Source organism: Crotalus tigris, unplaced genomic scaffold (assembly GCF_016545835.1).
Source record: "Crotalus tigris isolate CLP2741 ecotype Arizona unplaced genomic scaffold, ASM1654583v1 scf7180000017861.769447, whole genome shotgun sequence".
Lineage (NCBI taxonomy): Eukaryota > Metazoa > Chordata > Lepidosauria > Squamata > Viperidae > Crotalus > Crotalus tigris.
This window is the reverse complement of record NW_024096682.1, coordinates 315424-337448: the sequence shown is the minus strand read 5'-3', so window position 1 is coordinate 337448 and position 22025 is coordinate 315424. Positions and strand designations below refer to the sequence as shown.

Sequence of the window (22025 nt, the reverse complement as noted above, 5' to 3'; positions counted from 1 at the left end):
AGAATTCTTTACACCAGCTTGGTTATAGTATTCTTTATGCCAGCTTTATTTTGGTAATGACAGCTCTGTCACATGAATTGAACTGAGAGAGTAATATATCGAAGTAAGTCATAGTTCACTTAACTGTGGTTTAAAGAAATACATGCTATTGGTTAAATTCAAACAATGTATTATGCCAATACCAGACAAATGACACACTGGGTCCTAGTGCAATATGCCAGTCAATCCAACTTTATTACAAATCACAACCCAGAGTTAATAAAATAAATTACAGTATATAATACAAAGTACAATGTAGGACGCATGAAATATGAGTGTGCTGCTTGTCTGAATAATATAGCACAAAATCCAAGTACAGTTAGTCCTCACTTAATGTACAATGACCATTTGCATTTACAATCGCTTTACAGGACTGGATCCAGCAGTCTTAATGTTTAGGTGTGGTTTCATTAGGTGGATTTGCAGTTATTTCCAGACATGTCTCCTTTAGATGTGTAGCATTCAAAAGCTTTTCTAAGGCTATGCTTGCCTTATCAATCATCTTATGCTGCCTGAGCAAATAACTGTCCCTAAATCCATTAGGCAAGAGATCTACCAATGTTACACAGTGTTCTGAATAGCCTCACTGATCAAGCATTCTTTTTTTGTCTCTTCTTCAGGCATCCACTAAAGTTTCTTCTACTTGCTTTGATCAATTGTTAACAAATGACAATAGCAAGGCATCTTGAAGGAACTAATTTTGCACAGCTGGAATAAAGAAGACAGGATTTTATGATGGGATTACAAGTACATGCCAAATAGTGGAACTCTTTTCTCTATATCCCTAAGGCACTTGGTAGTACAGCAGCAAATTTTGAGAGCCCAGAGTTCTTTACATCACAAACTTTATCAAAGAAAGAACATTCTCCACAAACACACCCATTCCTGCTTTCATATACCTGGCTCTTGCAACTCAGTGTTGGCCAAATATTTAGTCCAAGAACGTAGGGTCCTCTATTCCAACAGAGAAGCCTGGCTAAACTCTTTTATTTTGGGTCTTTTATACTCTTGCCAGCTGCTGGTCTAATTGTCATGCATAACATAATTTACACATTGTCACTTTAAATATTTATGTCTCTAGCCAATGTCCTCATTCTTCCAAGATCATCTTTCCAATCTCCTACAGTTTGTTTTCACATTCCTTGAAGTTTGGTATGCAAGAGTCCACTGGACACCCCATAAATTTAAATAAATAAACTAATAATATGTATACATACCTGTTACAGATAATGGTTACTTGATCTCTTTTTCATAGATGTGGCTCCAACTCTTTAGTGGGTTTTTTTTCCAGTTTTGTCCTACCAGCTCCATTTTGTCACTTAAATGAAAAGACAAAGACAGAAGTAGATTCTAGACCAGGGGTGTCAAACTGCTGGCCAACAGGCCGGATGCATCATGAGGAAACTGCACCCACCCCATTGCTGGCAATGGGGAAAAAGTTCTGATATGTTGTACGATGTCACGTGACATCACGAGTTTGACATGTCTGCTCTAGACCATCACTGTAAAATCTTTTAGAGACTTCAAAAGTCCTCAACAGAGGGCCATTTGCTTTTGAATTGGACAAAACATGAGTTTCTCTAGGCGTCTAGTCTATTTCCAGAAGCAGCTCCATTTAAGAGGCAAAAATCCAATGTATTGATGCATTGTATCATGCAAAAGTTATATATCCCATCTTCAGATTACCACTGGCTCAATGGTGCCTGTGGACAATTTTCTGGAGGGTAATTATGGGACCTAATTTTGAATTAAAATGTCCTCCTAGGATGATCAGTCCTTCGGTATAGTTTGCTACCTAATCAAACATACTCTTCTAGACCTTGCTAGGTTTCTTTATACTGAGACTTTGTCTTTGCAGCATATAAGTACACATTTAAACACAAAAGGGAATATTGCTAAAATCTAATTAGACTAATATGGCCACATTCCTAAATGTGTCAAGCTTAATGCTATTTATTCATATTCTGCCTTTATTATTTTTATAAATAACTCAAGGTGGCAAACATATCAAGCACAACTCCCTCTTCCTATTTTCACAACAACAACCTTGTGAGGTGAGTTGGCCTTTAAATTAGGAGGAATATAACACAATATGTAAATAAGATTATTTATTAGTCAAAGTGAGCTCCACTGCAATAAACTTGAATCTTTCCATCTTAATCCAGTTCCTTATCCACTATATGCAATTTTCAGTTGTGGGTATTATCCTGGAGTAGACCTAGAGAGACAACATATTTTTCCTGACTATTCCAAGATAGTTGGAAGACTCCATATTATTGGTGAAGAGTCCACCACGTAGCATCCATGCTGTCAGTTTAACATTGGAAAGAAACCTTTAAAAAGAGCAGACATGTGTGGCTGAAGAATGAACGCTTGTTCATAGCATAACCTAACAGAGCCTTAAATTGTTTCAGTTATGAACTTAAAGGGTTTCTTCACATTGCATGGTTTGCAATTCAAACAAATATGGCCACAATAAAGCTTTCAGAGCACAGAAACTGGGAGTTGGCTTTAATACATGCTTAAGGTAAGAGCGCTGAAAATACTGAAGAAATGTTTTCCATTCTGTAGGTTTGAGTCATTATTTCTGGTGAGGATCATGACCCGTTTTTAAAAAATTATTATAACAATACTTCTGCAGGGAAATTAAATGTTGCCCAGGGATGTGTTTGGGAACAGAAGAACAAATTGTTCATTTAAAGTACATATTCTGCACATCGTAAAACACATAAAGGGAAAAGAAAAATCTAAAATTTGAAAAGGAATGGGCAAACCTCTTAGAATAAGCTTTGGAGCAACACTCAGAAGTTTGGAAGCTGGGATTCTGTTCTTGTGACTAGGCTGCTAACTCCATGGAAACAGACTTTGGCCATGAAATTCTACTGCTGTTTTATTTCCACTTCAAAATGAAACTGAATGCTGGAATCTTTAACCTGCTTGATCCAGCATTCTCTCCAGTGAAATCCATGCAGCACTTCCAGTGAGAGAAGTTGAAAGTCTACACTCTAAATATGAAGAATATTTTTTTTTTCAGAAAAGCATCAGTTTCCCTCTTCTCCTTATCCGTTTGTAGTAGGAACAGCATAATAATACGGGTAGTACTATGACTTATGATCATAACTGATCCCAAAATTTCTATTGCTAAGTGAAATATTTGTTAAGTGAGTTTTGCCCGGTTCTACAAGCTTTCTTGTCACAGAGGTTAAGTGAATCACTGAAGTTGTTTAGTTAGTAACATGGTTGTTAAGTGAATCTGGCTTCCCCATTGACTTTGTTTGTCAGAAGGTCACAAAAGGAAATCATATGACTCTGGCATACTGCAACTGTCATAAATATGAGTCAGTTGCCAAGAGGCTGAATTTTGATCACGTGACTATGGGGAAGCTGCAATTGTTGTAAGTGTGAAAAATGGTCATAAGTCATTTTTTTCAGTGTCGTTGTAATTTTGAACAGTCACTAAAAAAATTGCTGTAAGTCAACGACTACCTGTTATGCCTTTTGTAGTGTATATCTGACCTTTGACCCAAAGGTTATTGACATCAGGGCACTGGTGGTGCTGGTAATAGTGAAAATGTCATCTGAAGTGTTGGCCAAACACTTGGTTTCAATGTAAAGTTTCTGCAGGAGTGCTGTTAAATTGGCTGTTAAACCGAGATGAATGCCTCTGCATTTAGGTAGACATTTTAATGAACATTCAACCAACTACGCATACTTCCCCTAAACATAAACTCTGGGCTTTCAAATGCATTTTCTAATATTTTCAAACATTTGCCCTATGAGCATTATAAAAAGCATGGCAGTTAAAAGCTGGTTTAATGAGCCTATCGTGATATTCATATTTCAGTAGTCATTTAATGAAGGTCAGGTTTAGAGCTGTTTAGACTCCTTAAACTACCAGAACATTTTAAAATAGATTTATTAGTTCTTCATAAATTTCTTTGGCTTTTTCTCAAAATGGGAGCAGTAAATTCTGCTTCCTAGTAATTTCTTTTTTATCAACTTTTTCTACTCCTTAAATTTATTTACTGGCCAGTTTGGAAGACTCACAACTCAGAGTCATTAATATTTTTTTACCTATAGGTCTTGGGATCCATGTGGGATGGATATAATGGCATCAATATGCCCAGGGCTTAATTCTAGGGAGACTGTAGAAGCTGCCTGCCTTGAATTAATTTATGTTTCAGAGAACATTGCCACCCACCTCTAACCCCCAATCCACACTGAGTAATCAGAATCAGGCTACTCTGTTGGGGCTTTAAAAGGATTTATGACTCAAGGCACACTTTCCATAATGTTCACCATTCCAATGAATGTCATTTGACTCTGCTGATGTTAGACTTGTTTTAATCACAGGCACACCTTCAGTTTCTGTAGCTGATATAACTAAAGCATTTTCAGATTATTTTGTTGTTCCAGACTAAGAATTTTTTTTTAAAGAAGTTAAAACTCAAGAAATATTAAAAGACCAGAAGGCAAAAAAAGCCCAACTCTGTGTCTTCCCATAATTAATTACCAGTGACAATTGTATACTAATCCTTCCTCCAAAGGATGTGGTAAGAATTTAACAATGTATGTAAATCCAGCCACTGGTTCTGTCTTCATATGTACAAACTTAACAGACAAGAACAAGGATAGAGAAATGGGGAGTAGAGACTGAACTCTAGAAAAACATGAAAAAGTCTAATGCAAGGGTCTTCAAACTTGGCCCACCTTTTGGCTGAGGGATGGTACTAGATGGTCTGCTTGCAACAATATTATTTGTGAGATATCCAGATCAATTACAAATTGCATCACCACTTAATCATTGATAATATCAGGACTATTAAATTATGGATTTAACTTTTTCTGTTCTTATTAGATTAGTTTTATCCCAATGCATTTGGAACCTGTTTAAGCATTCTAAACTTGCTGTATGTATTTTGGGGGAGATATTTTTAATACTTTATTGTTTTTAATTCTTTTAACTGCTTTACAGTTTTAAAACTGTTTGCCACCTAGAATCATTTGGCTGAGATAGCTATAGAAATTGAATAAATAGAATAAAATAAATAAATGTTCTAAATCTGAATTGTACTGTTATCTCCATTTGATGTGTAGGAAGTCAGCACCTCCCCCTACAAGAAGGAAATATTTTAGGGGATATTAAAAAAGACAGAATATTATATTTCCCCAAAAGGAATAATGGGGGAAAAAATCTTAAAAGACTTTTCTGCCCCAGTCTCTCCCAAGCAGGCCAGCTTTTAGAAATGCAGATTTGGTAATTCATTCAGGGAAATTGGGGCAGGAAGGCTGGAGCTGAGGGGATTAGAAAAACAAAGACTCCAAGGACAGGAACATGACCTTTAGGACATAATAGGATTAACTCACCACCATTAGAACACCAAAAGGGCAGACTCAAGCTCAGGTCAAAGTACATTGCACAGGAGCAGGAACAACCTCAAATACAAAGTCCAAAGAAGGTATAAAAACCCACTCACTCCCAACTCCATTTTGTCAGCCATCCCAGAAACATGCTGTGTCATGAAGTTTCTGGCAAGTAAATAAACAAGAACCTTCTTTCCCAAGCAGCCTCCATTTTTATTTCCAGCATCTTATTTACTCCCAACTTGGACTGGACCTGAAGATTTTTCTTTCAACAGATGAATCATGCTGCATAGAGAAATCATATGTTTCTCTACGTTTCAAAAATATGGAATATAAAAATATGAGTTAAAATCTTTCTGATTTTAAGTTTGAATTACTCTTTTTCTATCAAATGTTCTGTCTTTGCTGTATTTTTTCTAACTCAAACAATATTTGAAATCCTAGTCAAGATCAAACATTTTTCACTTAAATTCATTAAGAAAATATAGCACAAATAAGGGATTTGAAATGATGGTATTTTAAACTTACCAACTAAGTAGGTAATTTGGGGATTAAATATCTGAAGTAATGAATAGAATTCAAAGCAGTTATACTTAGATGAGTTCTAAAGAAAATACTTATTAAAGAATGAAAAGATTCCTTCAGTCAAGTATTTTGTCTTTAATTCTGAGAGGAAATCTATTATTTAAAACAGTTCAACTCATAGACCACAGCTGATACATTAATAGCGCAAAATGGTACTTAAATTAATAGCGACATTTTATTGATTAACTGTTGTCTGCCGAATCACTAGGAATCAATCTCACAATAGGAATAGTTGTCATTCTCTTGATTTCTTGTCTTCTTTTAGACTCATTTAGAATGACATTGATAAAAAAAATTGATCTAGTTTTTGTGAAATAAATACTATATGTCTTTGAAAGTTTGGATGCTTTTGAAAACTATTTTGCTTACAGCAGGGGTCCCCAACCCCCAGTCCACAGACCAGTACCGATCTGTGGCCCATTGGGAACTGGGCCAAGCACAGGCAAGCACGTGAAGCTCCATTTGCACAAGCATCGGACTAATATGCTAAAACATCCCCTCCCCCCCACACACACACTGCTGCTACCACTGCCGGTTGACAGAGCTAGAAAGGTTGGCCACTGCTGGCTTAGAATATGCTCTCCTACTCTATTTTAAACCAATATTGTTATCCTAAACCAATTATTATTGGCTGGGTAACTGAATTTGCAAAACAATTGAATCAGAAGGTAAACACGAGTCCTCAGAGAACCAGTGCAATATAGTAGTTAAGGTGTTGGACTAGAAATCTGGAGATGCTACCTTCATTTGTATAAAATATTAAAGGCATATAAATCTATTAAATAAGACAAGACTTTCTTGACAGCAATTTATTATCTACAATATAATACATACAGCAGTTAATCTAATCCATTTGAATATATGTATATGTAAATAATGTCGCGGTTGGTGACTGCTGCCTGTGGATGGCTCTAGATTGAGCTGATACAGGCAAAAGAAAAAGAAAGAAGATTTCTTTCTCCCATATTTGGGCCGACAGGGTGCATCAAGAAACACTCAAGGTAAATCTCCTCCCCCTGTCTCTTCCCTCCCTGATACAGCTGACAAAGTGAGAAAGAGTCTGTGGCCTAGAGGTTAATACAGCTGCCTAACATGCACACAGCCCAGGTTCAAATCTCAGAAGGGTAAGTCTGGCTGAAGAGAGTTAAGAAACTCGAAATAGCTATTCCAGTTCTCCCTTTATTCTTTGTTAGAAACGTGGCCCAGAAATGAAATATTTCATTCGTTCATTCATTCATTCATTCATTCATTCATTATTTGTAGCCCACCTTTATTATTTTTACAAATAATTCAAGGCAGTGAACTTTTCCAACACCCCCCCCCCTCTTATTCCTCCCCCCAGCAATAACCCTGTGAGGTGGGTTGGGCTGATAGAGAATGAGTGGTCCAGAGTCACCCAGCTGGCTTTCATGGCTTAGGAAGGATTTGAACTATTTGGGGGGCAAAAAATAATGTATGCAGACATAAACAAAAGTTATAATCATCTAAAGAAATTAAATGTTTTAAACAAGATATAAAACAACCAAACAATATTACAAATGTCTTTGTCTGTTCTTGGACGTGCCTTTCATATCTCCTTATATTTACAGAGCTTTTTAATCTCCTTCCTCCGACTATATAAGAAAGTGATATTTTCTCCCCAGCACTACGCAGAAGTGCTCCTCAAATGTCTTTGTTTTCCTTTTATTTCTCAATTTCAAAACGGAAAGATTCTTGCTCTTTAGAAGTTCAGTGGGCAATGTATGAACAGAACAAGAAATGTTATTGTTTATTTGTTAATTTAGCTTATGGATGTGATAGGCTTGAATCATGAATTGATGTTTGTGGATAAAGTTAAAAAAACAGAACAAATGGATGAATTTGTGCATCACAAAGATGGATAGGAAAAATAGGGGAACTTCAGACACATAAATCTGCTAGAAAAGTGGTGCGTACTATGTGCTCTGTTGAAGGAATTCATGCTGAAAAACAGCTAAAATTGCTATACAGAAGAATGTGTTTCTGCTCACTTTGTTATTTGATGGGAGAAAAATGAATATCAAGGTGAATGCAAAAGAAATGGGAAAATTAAGAAGCATGAGTGGTAAAACAAGAAAAGATAAGAGTCAAGGATAAATAGCGATGAATGGATCACATACAGAAGTTAGTATTCAATATACTGAGCTGGGAGGATCATAGGAAGAGAGAATGAATGAGGACTAAATTGCAAAAGAAATATACAAAGGAAGTATGAATGGCTTGAGAGGAAAGAAAAGATTGAAAAAATAATGGTTGGATAGAATTGATGAGATCTTTTAAAGCAGGGGTGTCAAATTCACAACGTCACGTGATGTGTCGTAACGTATCACGACTTTTTTGCCATTGCCGGCAATGGGCTGGGCGCTATTTCGCTATGATGTATCTGGCCCGCAGGCCAGCAGTTTGACACCCCTGTTCTAAAGAGATGCAAAGATATTTTTACTTTTCTTTTTTTTTTTAATCTCATGCTGTAATTTATTTCACTGATGATTTCCTACAACTCTGCATAACTTTGCTGACACTGAAAATGCATCACAGAATGGATAGATATATTCGCGGTTTTATTTAGATGTAAATGAACATTTAATTCATCACATGTAATCAGATTTATTTATTTGGCTATGCCACTTTCTGTATAACCATCTTGAAGTTATGAAATACTGGACAATTCAATAAATTGTCAATATATTGCCAATATGCTACAAAGAGTTGATATAAAATATGTGAATTTAAAAAGTGGGAAGAAGAGGAAGATATAAAATGTGTACTTGCATGTAAACTGGGTGAAGTTTTAATATGGTTTTATTAGGCACTTAAAAGATATCATGGGAGACATTATTTCTGATAATAGATGTATATTCTATATAAAATAAATACATCAAATGCTAACATTTGATGTTAGCAACTTTAATCATTTTAATGTGTATTCACATTAATCATTTCTAAAGGGAAAAAAGTGCTCTAAAAATGAAATGCAAAGAGATCTATAAAAGACGTCTATTTCCTTAAAACAAGGTGGTCATAATAAAGCAATAATGCACCAACCATTTACTCCCTCAAGAACAGCAGATGAAAGAAGAATTGTGTTGTGGAAAAAAATATTAAGACCAATTTTCCGTTGCATTCAGCAGGTTTTGATATTTCAAAAATAGAAACCACCTGTAAAAGATCCCCTTAGGGATAAGCAATAGTACAGCCAAGCCATTAATGTCTCGATCCTCCTCCTGCTTCCAGTATACCTCAAGTAATTTTTTTCTCCTATGAACAGTTCATGATCTCCTGCAATAATTATCTGGAATATATTTGTAATAAATGCCTTATGTTTTTTTTTTTATAAAAAGCACTCACTCATTAACCCAGAACTGTTAATGTAACAGAAGCTCTACACTAAGAATTTTGTGTGAAAACAGTTATAGTTTAGCTTAGGCTGGAAAATAAGAAATGTTTATGATGCAAAGTCGTTAGAGATTATTCATTTCCCCCTGCAAAATGGAGAACTTAAAACAAATGCCCTTAGAGAGCTCAAAATTATCTTGGATAAAATATTCAGGAAGTTAAATACGCAAAGTAAAAAGCAAAAATGGTTATTAACATTAATATCAACAGAACTATTAATTCTGAGCTCTGCTTTAGGGATAACCATGATAATTAAGACCAGGTACAATTGATTGTTGAAAACATGTGACAATCATTTAAACATGCCTTGCAAAGAGCATGTAATGTCTTTCAGCCTCCAAGCAGATAACAATAATAGCAACAATAGTCTACAAATCCATAAGAAGAACTTCAAAAAGATAATGGAGGCTCCACTTTTCATAAATTGTGACTTCAGTGTTCTATCACTTCCAAGCTTGAGGTATCAGCTATCCACCTCCGTGATTCCCTATGTTAAGCAGCTGTTCATTTTTTATCAATCTGGTACTTTATTTTATGTATATTCCATATACATATGGAATGTTTATTTAATGTATATCAATATGCTTATAATAACTAAAGTTATTTTTATAATAACTCTCACACAATACTCCTTCCTCCTCCTCTTTTCCCCACAACAACCATCCGGTGACGTAAGTTGGGCTGAGAGAGATTATTCAGCTGGCTTTCATGGCTAAGGCAGGGCTGGAATTCACAGTCTCTTGAGTTCAAGTCTGATGCCTTAACCACTAGGCCAAACTGGTTCTCTTTCCTGATTGTAGGGCTGCAATTGTAGAGCCAACAATTGTAGAGCCAACATAGTTACTGGAAGGGAATGTTAGAAGTTAGGGAAGACTGAATTATGGAAATTACTAATTGCTTTTCTTTAATAATATGTTTGCTTTGCTTTAATAACATTTTTGTGTAGAATCATTGAGGTATCTAAAAAAATGTATCCTACATTTTTCTCACCGTGGACTCAGGATAGCTCACAAAAGAATATCTTAAAAATAAGATCATCAACATGATTCAAATCATTTTTTTATTATTATTTAAGGCAACTATAAACAATAGCCATTATGAGGATCAACATTCAGCCGAAACTCTCTGTGAATAGTCATTATTTGAGTCATGAGCCCAAGGGATCTGACTTGGAAGTACTGTATTGATGAGGGCAGCCAAGACATCTAGAACAAAGTCTTGGATGCCGAATGGATCACGTATGTAAGTTCCTACACTGTACAAACAAAAGAGGCATAATTCATTCAAAGCATCATAGGCAGTCAATTGTCCAGCTGTGGCATTTTACAGCATTTAAAATACCATTTCTCAAGGGTAGCCTTAGGTAAAACATATTGCAATAGTCTCATGTGGGACTTGCTAAAATATCAATAAAAGTCACTTTTATCTCAATGTTTATTGTTTTTTGTAAAATAAATTCTCAGAAATATATTTTAGCAATGGTATCAGATCTTTTTATTTGCTGCAAGTATTGCTGTTTTTAGTTAAGTTCCATGTCAATGTATGAGTTTTATTCTTATTAATCTGATATTCTAACAGAAAATTATACTGCTGCATACATTTCATTATCAGTTCTAAAGCATCCTTGTCTAACTATAAGTACATCAACATCATACAGTTTCAGTTTATGTTCTTGAATTGTTAATTTAACTCCTAAAATGTTCTTTTCTTTTCTATATCTTCTTTGTCAATGGCTCTGATGCCAATAAAAATAAGAAAAAAGGGGGCAGCTTGTCTTGTCCTCCTCATATTGGAACAGTTTTATGATTAAAAAAACATTTATGATTATCTTGGCTTTTTGTCTTTATAAATATGTGATATTCATCTGAGAAAGTTTGACCCACAATTAATTTTCTTCAGAACTGTAAGCATGAAGGAACATTCAAAATGATCATAAGCTTTCTTTCCATCAAGATAATTCATAGCCACCTTATTTTTCTGATTTACATTATTAATAACATTCAAGATATACCCCAATATATAACTCTGAAATACTGAAATAAAATAATGAAACTCTGACAATGCAAGAAGGAACAGAGTCCAAACTCTGATTTAAATAGTAGTGATTTTTTAAAAAATCAAATAGCTGAAGTCATTCATATTACCCAGTCTTACATAAATATTTAATTTGGGATCTCATGTAACCTATTTCCCTGACCAGATACCTTTCAGATGATCAGATGGATGTGTTTCTGGTGTTAGCAAGGTTTTTCTAATTCTATCCATAATGTTGGACTTTAAAAATAAAGAACCATAAACAAATAACCTGAATAAAATATTGGTAGCAAACAGGCATCTTCCTTCTTTCCTCATTTATTTGCAGTTCATAATAAGTAAAGAATTTATAATCTCTTACATAACTTGCAATGCAATGCAATTCTATTAATTATTTTTCAAAATAAGCCCCTTTAAGTTTAATGCATTTAAACTAAACTAGTAGACCAGTGAAACGCAGTGGACATAGTATACTTAGATTTCAGTAAGGCATTTGACAAGGTAGACCACAACATACTCCTTGGTAAACTAAGAAAAGGTGGAATAGATAACATCACCACCAGATGGATCTGCAGCAGGCTAACAAACTGTACTCAACGAGTAGTCCTCAATGGCACTACATCCACATGGAGAGAAGTAAGCAGTCAGATACCACAAGGTTCTGTCTTAGGCCCAGTACTCTTCAATATCTTCATCAATGACTTAGATGAGAGAACTGAAGGGGAACTCATCAAATTTGCAGATGACACCAAACTGGCAGGAATAGCAAAGACAAACTTGAACGATCGGCCCTGTTGTGTCCTGAGCCTGCAAAAGCAGGCTCGGGATGTTGCATTGGTCCCGGGCATTCCAAAAGCTGCCCTGGACCAGACAGAGTGGCGCCAGCCTTGTGCGCATGCGCATGGCGCAAAAACACTCTGTTTCGTTGGTTGACGTTGTCCAGGTTTCTGGCCATATAAAAAGGCTTGCGTGCCTTTTGTTTTTGCTTGGGTGTTGTTAGAAGGAGAATAAAGAGTTGTTCAACATCGCCATGTGTCTTCATCATTCGCACGCAAATGAAGTATACAATAGGCCCTATCCAACAAAATGAGTTTCAATGTGGAGAAAAGCAAAGTCTTACACTTAGGCAGGAAAAACCAAAGGCACAAATACAGATTGGGTGAGACCTGGCTTAAAAACAGTAACTGTGAGAGGGACCTTGGAGTCTGAGTGCACAATCACTTGACTATGAGCCAGCAGTATGCAGCAGCAACCAAAAAAGCTAATACAATCCTGGGTTGTATAAACAGACGCATAGAATCAAGATCACACAAAGAATTATTATTGTTTTATAAAACCCTAAAAAGCCCACACCTGGAATACTGCAGCCAGTTTTGGTCATCGTATCACAAAAAAGATGTTGAGAGTTTGGAAAAAAATCAGAGAAGAGAAACTAAGATAATCAAAGGCTTGGAAACTAAAACATACAAAGGACGGCTACAGGACTTGGGTTTGGCTAGTCTAAAGAAAAGAAGAAATAGGGGAGACATGATAGCAGTATTCCAGTATCTGAGGGGCTGCCACAAGGCAGAGGGGGCCAGGTTGTTCACCAAAGCACCAGAGGGAAGGACAAGAAACAATGGTTGGAAACTGATCAAAGAGAGAAGCAACCTGGAACTAAGGAAAAACTTCATGACACTGAGGACAATCAGTCAGTGGAACAGCTTGCCCCCAGAAATTGTGGGTGCTCCATCACTGGAGATTTTTAAGAAGAGACTGGACCTTCACCTGTCTGTGATGGTATAGGTTCTCCTGCTTGAGTGGGGGGCTGGACTAGAAGACTTCCAAGGTCCCTTCCAGCTCTATTCTATTCTATTCTATTCTATTCTATTCTATTCTATTCTATTCTATTCTATTCTTATTATGTAGCATGCCTATACAAAATGGGAAGTGAATCATCTTGATGATTAATTTAAAAGAATTAGCACATCTATGATGTACTCAGTAAAATAGGTGGAACTGATGGAGTTTAGTTTATATTAAACATTTCTTACCTGAACATTTTAAGTAGAAGAAAAAGCTATAAAAATCAAGCAGGTTTAATTTATTAGAAAGGTATATATTTTGAAGCAAAATTTACAGTACTAGGAAAAATGAAAAATACTAAAAAAGTATGACTGATTATATGATAGGTCTTCAACATATGTAACTACAGGATACCAACCAATATAATGTAGAAATTAAAATTATATAGCCCCTGCAAAATATGGATCTAAACAATAATATGTTTCTTAGATAATAGCTGAGAAATAAGAGGAAAAAAGCCACCACTTTATTCTTATGCTAGGAAAGAAAATGTGTCTGTCAACGCTGCTAATACTGAATATTCTTGCTTTGACAATATATGCAGAACTGTCTGGTATTTTTAGAGTTAAATCAGGTGGCAGGGAAAGGGGAGGAGAATATAAGGAAAGCCCAGGAAAAAGAAACGGAAGTGAATCTTTGCCCTCCAAGTTAATTGGAAGATGTGAATCATGACCCCAAAATAGGGGAGGGGAAATGCCTGGAATGTTATGTGCAAAGGAAGAGAAATTCAGATCTTAGCATTTCCACTATGCCGTGCTGACATCTCTGTAACACTAATAAAGGCTTTTTAGGTTAAAAAAATGCCTGAAAGTTCTTTGAAGTATTTTGTTAATCAGACATATGACAGTGTCCTTTTTAACTATGGGAAGGAAGGAAGGCAGGAAGGCAGGAAGGCAGGAAGGCAGGAAGGCAGGAAGGAAGGAAGGAAGGAAGGAAGGAAGGAAGGAAGGAAGGAAGGAAGGAAGGAAGGAAGGAAGGAGATCCAGTATTTCTTTTCTGTATATGTACAGGAAATGTAAATAAAGAATGAAAAGTTGGCATCAGTACACTGTAGATATTGCGTAGACATCAATGTGGGACTTTCTGTACCAAATAAGTATGATATGCTATAAGAAAGAACAATCTTATTGTCCAAATCGAGATCTTCACAGTCAAATGTCATGCTCTGCTAGCATAGACAACTAACCTGGAAACACATTTATTGCTCTTCATATCAGTTTGCTATTTCCACTGTTCTTCCTCTCCCATCATGAGAACTATCTATGTTAACAAATGACCACAGGGCCATTAGACCAATTAATTTATGACCAGCCTGGCACACCTCCCACTCAATTCTTTCTCTTATGGAGAGAGAGAGAGAGAGAGAGAGAGAGAGAGAGAGAGAGAGAGAGAGAGAGAGAGATCTGCCTTTCATCTCTGATATTGGAAAGATTCAATCTTAGCAACCAGCAGGACAGCTGACCTTGGAGCCTCCCTCTAATTTCAGAGAACACCATCCCAATTATCTTCTAGGAGTCTAATTTTAGTTACACATTCAGATCTTTCATACTGAAATAGAAATATTTGGTAAATTATATTGAGAATTTATAGCTCTTAAGAACATAGATATATACATAACTATCTTCTAGTTCAGAGTAATCAGCATTATGCAAAGCACAGAAGATAAGAAAACATGGCTTAACAAGTTTGTACCAGATCCTTCTCCTGAACCTCATCAAATTCTTCTATCCTTAGGAACCATTCTTGCTTCCACTATGGTTATCCATTGCTTTATCCCTTGCCTTTTGTTTTTTAAACTACTCATCTTTCTCTTTTTAAGATCTCATTAACCCCATCCAACCTATAGTCCCAATCCATTTACTCCTTCTCAGAGGCATCCACAGGATCCAGTTTCAATCAAAGTGATGAAAATGGAGTTGTTTGCAAGTTTTACTATTTTCACACATGTGGGCCATGTGGGCCACGTCACAACAAATATAGGTAGAACTTGCATTATATTTGCACTATCTTACTGGTTGATTGCTTCTGTATTTAATCCATGTTCATTCATTACTTGCTCATTCATTTTTGACTGATCTCTTCTTAATTTACCCAAAGCACTTCTTTTGAATTCCATTTGCATTACATTCAGTTTTATGTTTCTTTTGGCATACTAAACTCTCATTTAATGTAACAAATTAAGCAGAAGCATGCTCTAGTGCCCAGACATTTTTCATTTCTTTCAACAAACTTTCATGCAGAAGACCCAAATTCCTTGTAGCAGATCATATAATACTGACTGCTTATTTTATAATAATAATAATAATAATAATAATCCCCCAGTGAGGCACTACCTTGACGTGGTTGTGGGGCTTGTGAACTCTGAGGAAGATGAGAGCTATGCCAGAGGTTCAACCATACTGGACAGGTCTCATCAGAGGAGTCAGACAAAGAGTGTCTCTCCCATAAAAAATATGGTGAGACGTAAATTTCAGAATGCCATACCGGCTCGGACGTCGCCCGGGTTAACAAGGTCCGCGCTAGATATTGGAGTTCCTGGATATCTGGTGAAAAATGGGTTACAGGACTCAGGACTGTTGGCTGAGCAACCAGGGCCAGCAGCTGCAGAACTACTGGAAGAAAAGATGTTTACCCGTCGCAGATACACAGTGATGAAAACAAAGAAATAATGATCTGTTACTACAGATCAAGTCCAACAAGAAGAGGATATCTAAAACGAATGCACCAGTTCTGGAAAGAACAACATCCAGAATCAGAAATAACAGAATAGAGACTAGCAGATCAACGCCGATTTATAACACGAAATAAAGTATTCACAGAAACAGAATTGGACGAACTGCAAAGGTTTACCCCGGGCAAAGAAATCAAAGCCTTACCAGAAGTCATTCAGAATGTAGAGGCAAACCAGGGGGAGTTGGCAGTGAAGGAACCCAGCAGAGATATACAACTGTTCTCATTTGGAAACCAGGCACCTCTTCCTCAGGAAGAACAAAACCCTCTAACTAAAGAAATAAAAGAATTGAAACAAAGAATAACTGAGCATCTAGAACAGCACAAAAACAACAGAATAAGGCTACTTGCATTGAAGCTTGTTCCAAAGAAACAGCTAGCACAAGCATTAAAAGATGCAAATACTGCAATATCAAGTATAAGCACCAATTCACTGCAAGAAACAAACCAACTAATGTACAGCACAGCTGCAGTTATAACAGAATACCTGGGATGCAAAATCAACAAAGAAGAAAAACAAACAAACAGTGCACCACAAAAATGGAAGGTTAGACTAGAAAATAAGATCAGCAAGTTAAGATCACATGCAAGCAAGCTAGAACAGATGAAAGAAAAGAAGCTGAAGAACAAGAAGACCAAAGAATACCTAATCAAGAAATACCACTTAGAAACAAGGAAGATCAAGGAAGCACTGGAAATAATAAAGCAACAAATAACAGCTATAGCCAGGAAAATCAGTAGATATGAAGCTCGAATTGCAAACTATAGGCAGAACCTCCAATTTCAATCCAATCAGAAACGTTTCTACCAATCCATCAATGGAGAAACTGCAAGGAATCAGTCAGTACCTGACAAGGAAGAAACAGTGCAGTTCTGGAAGCAGATATGGGATAACCCAAAGAAATACAACAAGGATGCGGCTTGGTTAAAAGAGGTGGATGCAAATAAAACAGAAGTTGAAATGAAAGAACTAGTAATAACAACAAAAATGGTAGAAAAAAGAGCAAGAAAATCAAAAATTGGTCAGCACCAGGTGAAGATGAACTGCATGGGTTTTGGTTGAAACATCTAACTGTTATACACCCACTCATTGCCAAACAGTTCAACAATATACTACAAGGAGGAGAAATTGAAAAGTGGCTAACAACTGGGAAAACCTACCTAATAATGAAAAATCCAGCAAAAGGGGCAACACCAGGTAACTACAGGCCAATTACCTGCTTACCAACAACTTTCAAATTACTAACTGGTGTAGTAGCTGATGCAGTGCAACAGCATCTAGTTGAAAACAATCTCTTTCCACCTGAGCAGAAAGGAAACCGCCCCAATAGCAGAGGAACAAAAGATCAACTCCTAATAGACAAAATGATCTTGGAAAACTGCAAGAGAAGGAAGACCAACCTGAATGTGGCATGGATTGACTACAAAAAGGCATTTGACTCTCTGCCACATGATTGGATAATAAAGTGCCTAGAAATAACAGGAGTCAGTAGAAACATCAGAAAATTTGTGCAAAGATCGATGGCACAATGGAAGACACAGTTGCAGATCAATGGTGAGAGGCTGGGAGAGGTTAATATCAAGAGAGGAATATTTCAAGGAGATTCATTATCACCATTACTATTTGTTATTGCACTGTTTCCTCTGTCAACAATACTGAATAACTCAGGACATGGCTATCAAACATCAAAAACATCTGCCAGACTATCCCACCTCCTTTATATGGATGATCTGAAGCTGTATGGAAAAACATCATCTGAAATAGAATCGCTGCTCAACACTGTCTGTATATATAGCCAAGATATTGTAATGGAGTTTGGCTTGGACAAATGTGCCACACTTACTATCAAACAAGGAAAAATAATGAAAACTGAAGGAATCAAGATGTCCCACGAAAATAACATTAAGAGTCTGGATGAAGAAGAGTACTACAAATACTTGGGTATCCTTCAAGCTGACAACATCAAGCACACTGAAGTAAAGAAAAAGATTAGAGGTGAATACATCAAGAGAGTGAAGAAGATCTTAAAATCCAAACTCAATGGAGGAAATACCATAAAGGCAATCAACACCTGGGCAATCCCAGTCATTAGGTACACAGCTGGAATAGTGGACTGGACTCAAGCAGAACTAAAAGCAATGGATAGGCAGACCAGAAAAATAATGACAATGAATCATGCCCTTCATCCACGCAGTGACATTGATAGACTTTATCTACCAAGGCAAATAGGTGGGCGTGGAATGCTACAAGTACATCAGATGGTTGAAGAAGAAAAAATGGCTTTGGAAGAATATCTGAAGAACAATGATGAAGATGCACTGAAATTAGTATATCAGGAAGGCTTACTAACTACTGGAGAGACCAAACTGGCCTACAAGAAAGACCAAATGAAGAACAGAATAGAGGCATGGGAAGACAAAGCACTACATGGCCAATACATAAAAAAATAGCTGGGAAAGCAGATAATAATAAAACCTGGCAATGGCTAAGAGCAGGAAAATTGAAGAAAGAGACCGAGGGACTAATTCTGGCTGCACAAGACCAAGCCTTAAGGACAAATGCATACAAAGTCAAAATTGAGAAGACAGCAACAGACAGTAAGTGCCGCCTATGCAAAGAAGCTGAAGAAACAGTGGACCACTTGGTAAGCTGTTGCAAGAAGATTGCACAAACTGATTACAAGCAGCGGCATGACAAAGTAGCAACAATGGTGCATTGGAAGATCTGCAAAAAATATCATTTGCCTGTAAGCAAAAACTGGTGGAATCATAAAATAGAGAAAGTCATAGAAAATGATAAAATTAAACTGCTCTGGGACTTCAGAATTCAAACAGACAAGCACCTGCAACATAACACCCCAGACTTAACAATTGTCGATAAGAAAGACAAAAAAGTCTGGATAGTGGACGTGGCAGTGCCTGGAGATAGCAGAATAGAAGAGAAAGAACTGGAGAAGATAACAAAATACAAAGACCTACAAATAGAAATAGAAAGACTGTGGCAAAAGCAAGCAAGGGTAGTACCAATAGTCATAGGCTCCTTGGGTGCAATCCCAAAACAACTGGAGCACCACTTGAACACCATTGGCATTGACAAATTCGCTATTAGTCAATTGCAAAAGGCGGCCTTACTAGGAACTGCTTCCATCCTGAGACGATATCTGTAATACCATCAAACATCCACATCTGCCTATCCCAGGTCCTGGGTAAGGACTTGATAGGTAGACAAAATGCCAAATCCAGTCTGAACATCTGGCTGACTGTGCGATGATCGATAATAATAATAATAATAATAATAATAATAAGAATAAGAATAAGAATAAGAAGAAGAAGAAGAAGAAGAAGAAGAAGAAGAAGAAGAAGAAGAAGAAGAAGAAGAAGAAGAAGAAGAAGAAGAAGAAGAAGAAGAAGAAGAAGAAGAAGAAGAAGAAGAAGAAGAAGAAGAAGAAGAAGAAGAAGAAGAAGAAGAAGAAGAAGAAGAAGAAGAAGAAGTTGTAAGGGACCTTGGAGGTCATTGAGTCCAACCCCCTACTCAGGCAGGAACCCTACACCATTTCAGACAAATGGCTGTCCAGTCTCTTCTTAAAAACTTCCAGTGTTGGAGCATTCACCGCTTCTGGAGGTGGGTTGCACATCTAAAATTTTCTCCAATTATTTTTAGGACAGATTACATTATTTTGTATGATAGAGATCAATATAATGTCTAAGAAGTTCTTAGATGACCTCTCCTACTTTTATGCATTAATTTGAAACACAGTTATTATTTTGGTACCTGACTATTTTGAGACTTACAATAAAAAATCATCAATCATTCTAGTGAATTAATAAGGATAAAAGCCTATGAATACATATGTAAGCCATATGAAATCATTTGACATTTACTTCTGAGTTAAACATGCATAGAATTGTAGCCTCAAATGTACTGTTTAGCCAGCACAAAATTAAATTTAGAATGTAGAAAAATGGCAAATATTTTTCATGTATTCATACAGTAAATACTTATACTTATTGCTTCTTCATCCTAACAGCCCTAAGAGCTCTTATGAATAAAAACAGTAGGTAAAGTCTAATTTTAATATTCTCCCATCTTCTAAATTCTGATCTTTATGGTGTTATAAAGCTATCAAATCACCTTCTTTTCTTCTTTCTACTCCATTCTCTGCACTGAAGGAAACCCATTGGCTATGCAGGAGCTCTCCACCTAATTCAGCTTATTTTATTTTATTGGTACTATGATATTTTACTAAATTTGGTATTTCATTGTTAAAAGAATAGTGAGAGTTAGAAGAATAGGATAATGCATATTGTCAAAACATTTCTGTTCAGATTAAAGTTAATCAAATAGGCATCATGCATTCCTAGGGCAATACAAACTGGATAGAAATTCCAATAATTGCAGTTTCAATGCACATCCAGAGGATATGTTGAGAAAAGCTATCTTAGAGGATACCGCTTTCGTAGAATACCACTTTCACACTCTGTTTGTTTCAAAAGTATTAGAGATTTTTTTTTTCAAAAAGGCAAAAAACAGTTTTCAGAAATAGTGTATGAACCTTTACATATTGCTTTGCTTCAAAGTAGCTAAAGCGCCACTTAGAAGAATTTTAATCGTAGCTGCATAGCTGCATTTTTGTGGTAATGGTTAAAATATCTGAAAACTGATTCAATAGATATCTCCAAAGGGGAAAAAAATGAGTATAGTCAAAGATTCTATATTTGTCAAAGATGATATAATGTTTCTGGAGTTGTCCAAGGACAGACTGAGCTCTGATTTCCTCCTCCTCCTCCTTTTTTTTTTTTTAAATGCAATCAAGCCCTGTTCCCTACAGAGGACTCGTAAATGCTAGAGATACTGTATATTCTAGGAAATTTGGGGTTTTACTGAGTCAACCTATGCCTGAAAAGATATTGTAATTAATGGTAGTGTCACTATCCTTTAATACAACAACTGAAGGAGAAGTAATGTAATTTCTAGAGAGTCAGATGATAGGATTTGGTCCAGGGCAACTTAAGTTCAACACCAAATTATTTATTAAGCTCATTTGTAGGTGTTGAGCTTTAAATGCCTCACAGAGTTATTATGAAGATAAAACAGTTGGTCAAACTTCCTTGAATTTACTGGAGGGAAGTTAGGATAAATATGCTGTACCTATCAGATTATTTTTTCCTGAAATAGTTTGTATGATTATTTAATTATTTTCTCTCCTCTCCTCTCTCTCTCTCTCTCTCTCTCTCTCCTCTCTCTGTTTAGTGGTCCTATGGGCTTGATGCTCCCTTAAATAGTAAAAATTCTCTCTCTTCTCTCTTTCTCCTCTCTTCTCCTCTCTGCTCCTCTCCATGCTTAGTGTCCCTATGGTTGTGTTGCTCCCTTAGTAGCAAAAGTTCCAACTTTTGTGCCTGATTCCTATCATTCATGCACGCATTTTACATGATTGATTTCTGTGGGTCTCCTTTTCTTTCTGCATTGGTTAAAAGAGGTAGCCAAGAAAAAGAGAGCCATTTAATTGAATGGAACTAAGCTGCCTAAGTGATGAAATCTCAGAGAAGGGATTCTGGAAAAACCCATGTTCTGCTTTACCTATTAAGCATACATCCAAAACCAGGATAAGTATTTTTCTGCTACTGTAATATCTAACAATCTGTTGTGTTGAAAAGGAACTATTATATGTTGGGATAGCAATTTTCAGAGTTACCCAGTCATTATGTTCAGCACTTGGTTATGCAGAATTTTCAAAGGTCTAATCATAAATCATTTGGAAATTGCAATATTAGAGAAAAACACTATTGGGATATGAATAGGAAACCCATTTTCATAAAAAAGTAAATTGGAAAAAAAAGCATAGCTTAATGGCACCTGAACATTTAATGTTACCACACTAGTTTTGGAATTACTGCTGCTGTTTTGTGAAGCAAAAAATAAATCAGTTTAATTTGTATTACAGAACAGAATTTTCTCTCTTTCTCTACCATATGTATGTATGTATAATACACACACACACACACACACACACACA

General features: G+C 36.3%; 1 long non-coding RNA gene across 1 annotated transcript in view; it reads right to left on the bottom strand.

The window, feature by feature from the left end:
• Window positions 1–208: 208 nt before the first annotated feature.
• LOC120308069 overlaps window positions 209–22025 on the bottom strand; it is an 86947-nt gene continuing 65130 nt past the window's right edge. Inside the window, exons 2-3 of the long non-coding RNA XR_005556734.1 lie at window positions 1257–1357; window positions 209–747 (exon numbers count right to left, since the gene is read on the bottom strand). This is a non-coding gene — a long non-coding RNA (uncharacterized LOC120308069). The remainder of the gene's footprint in view (window positions 748–1256; window positions 1358–22025) is intronic.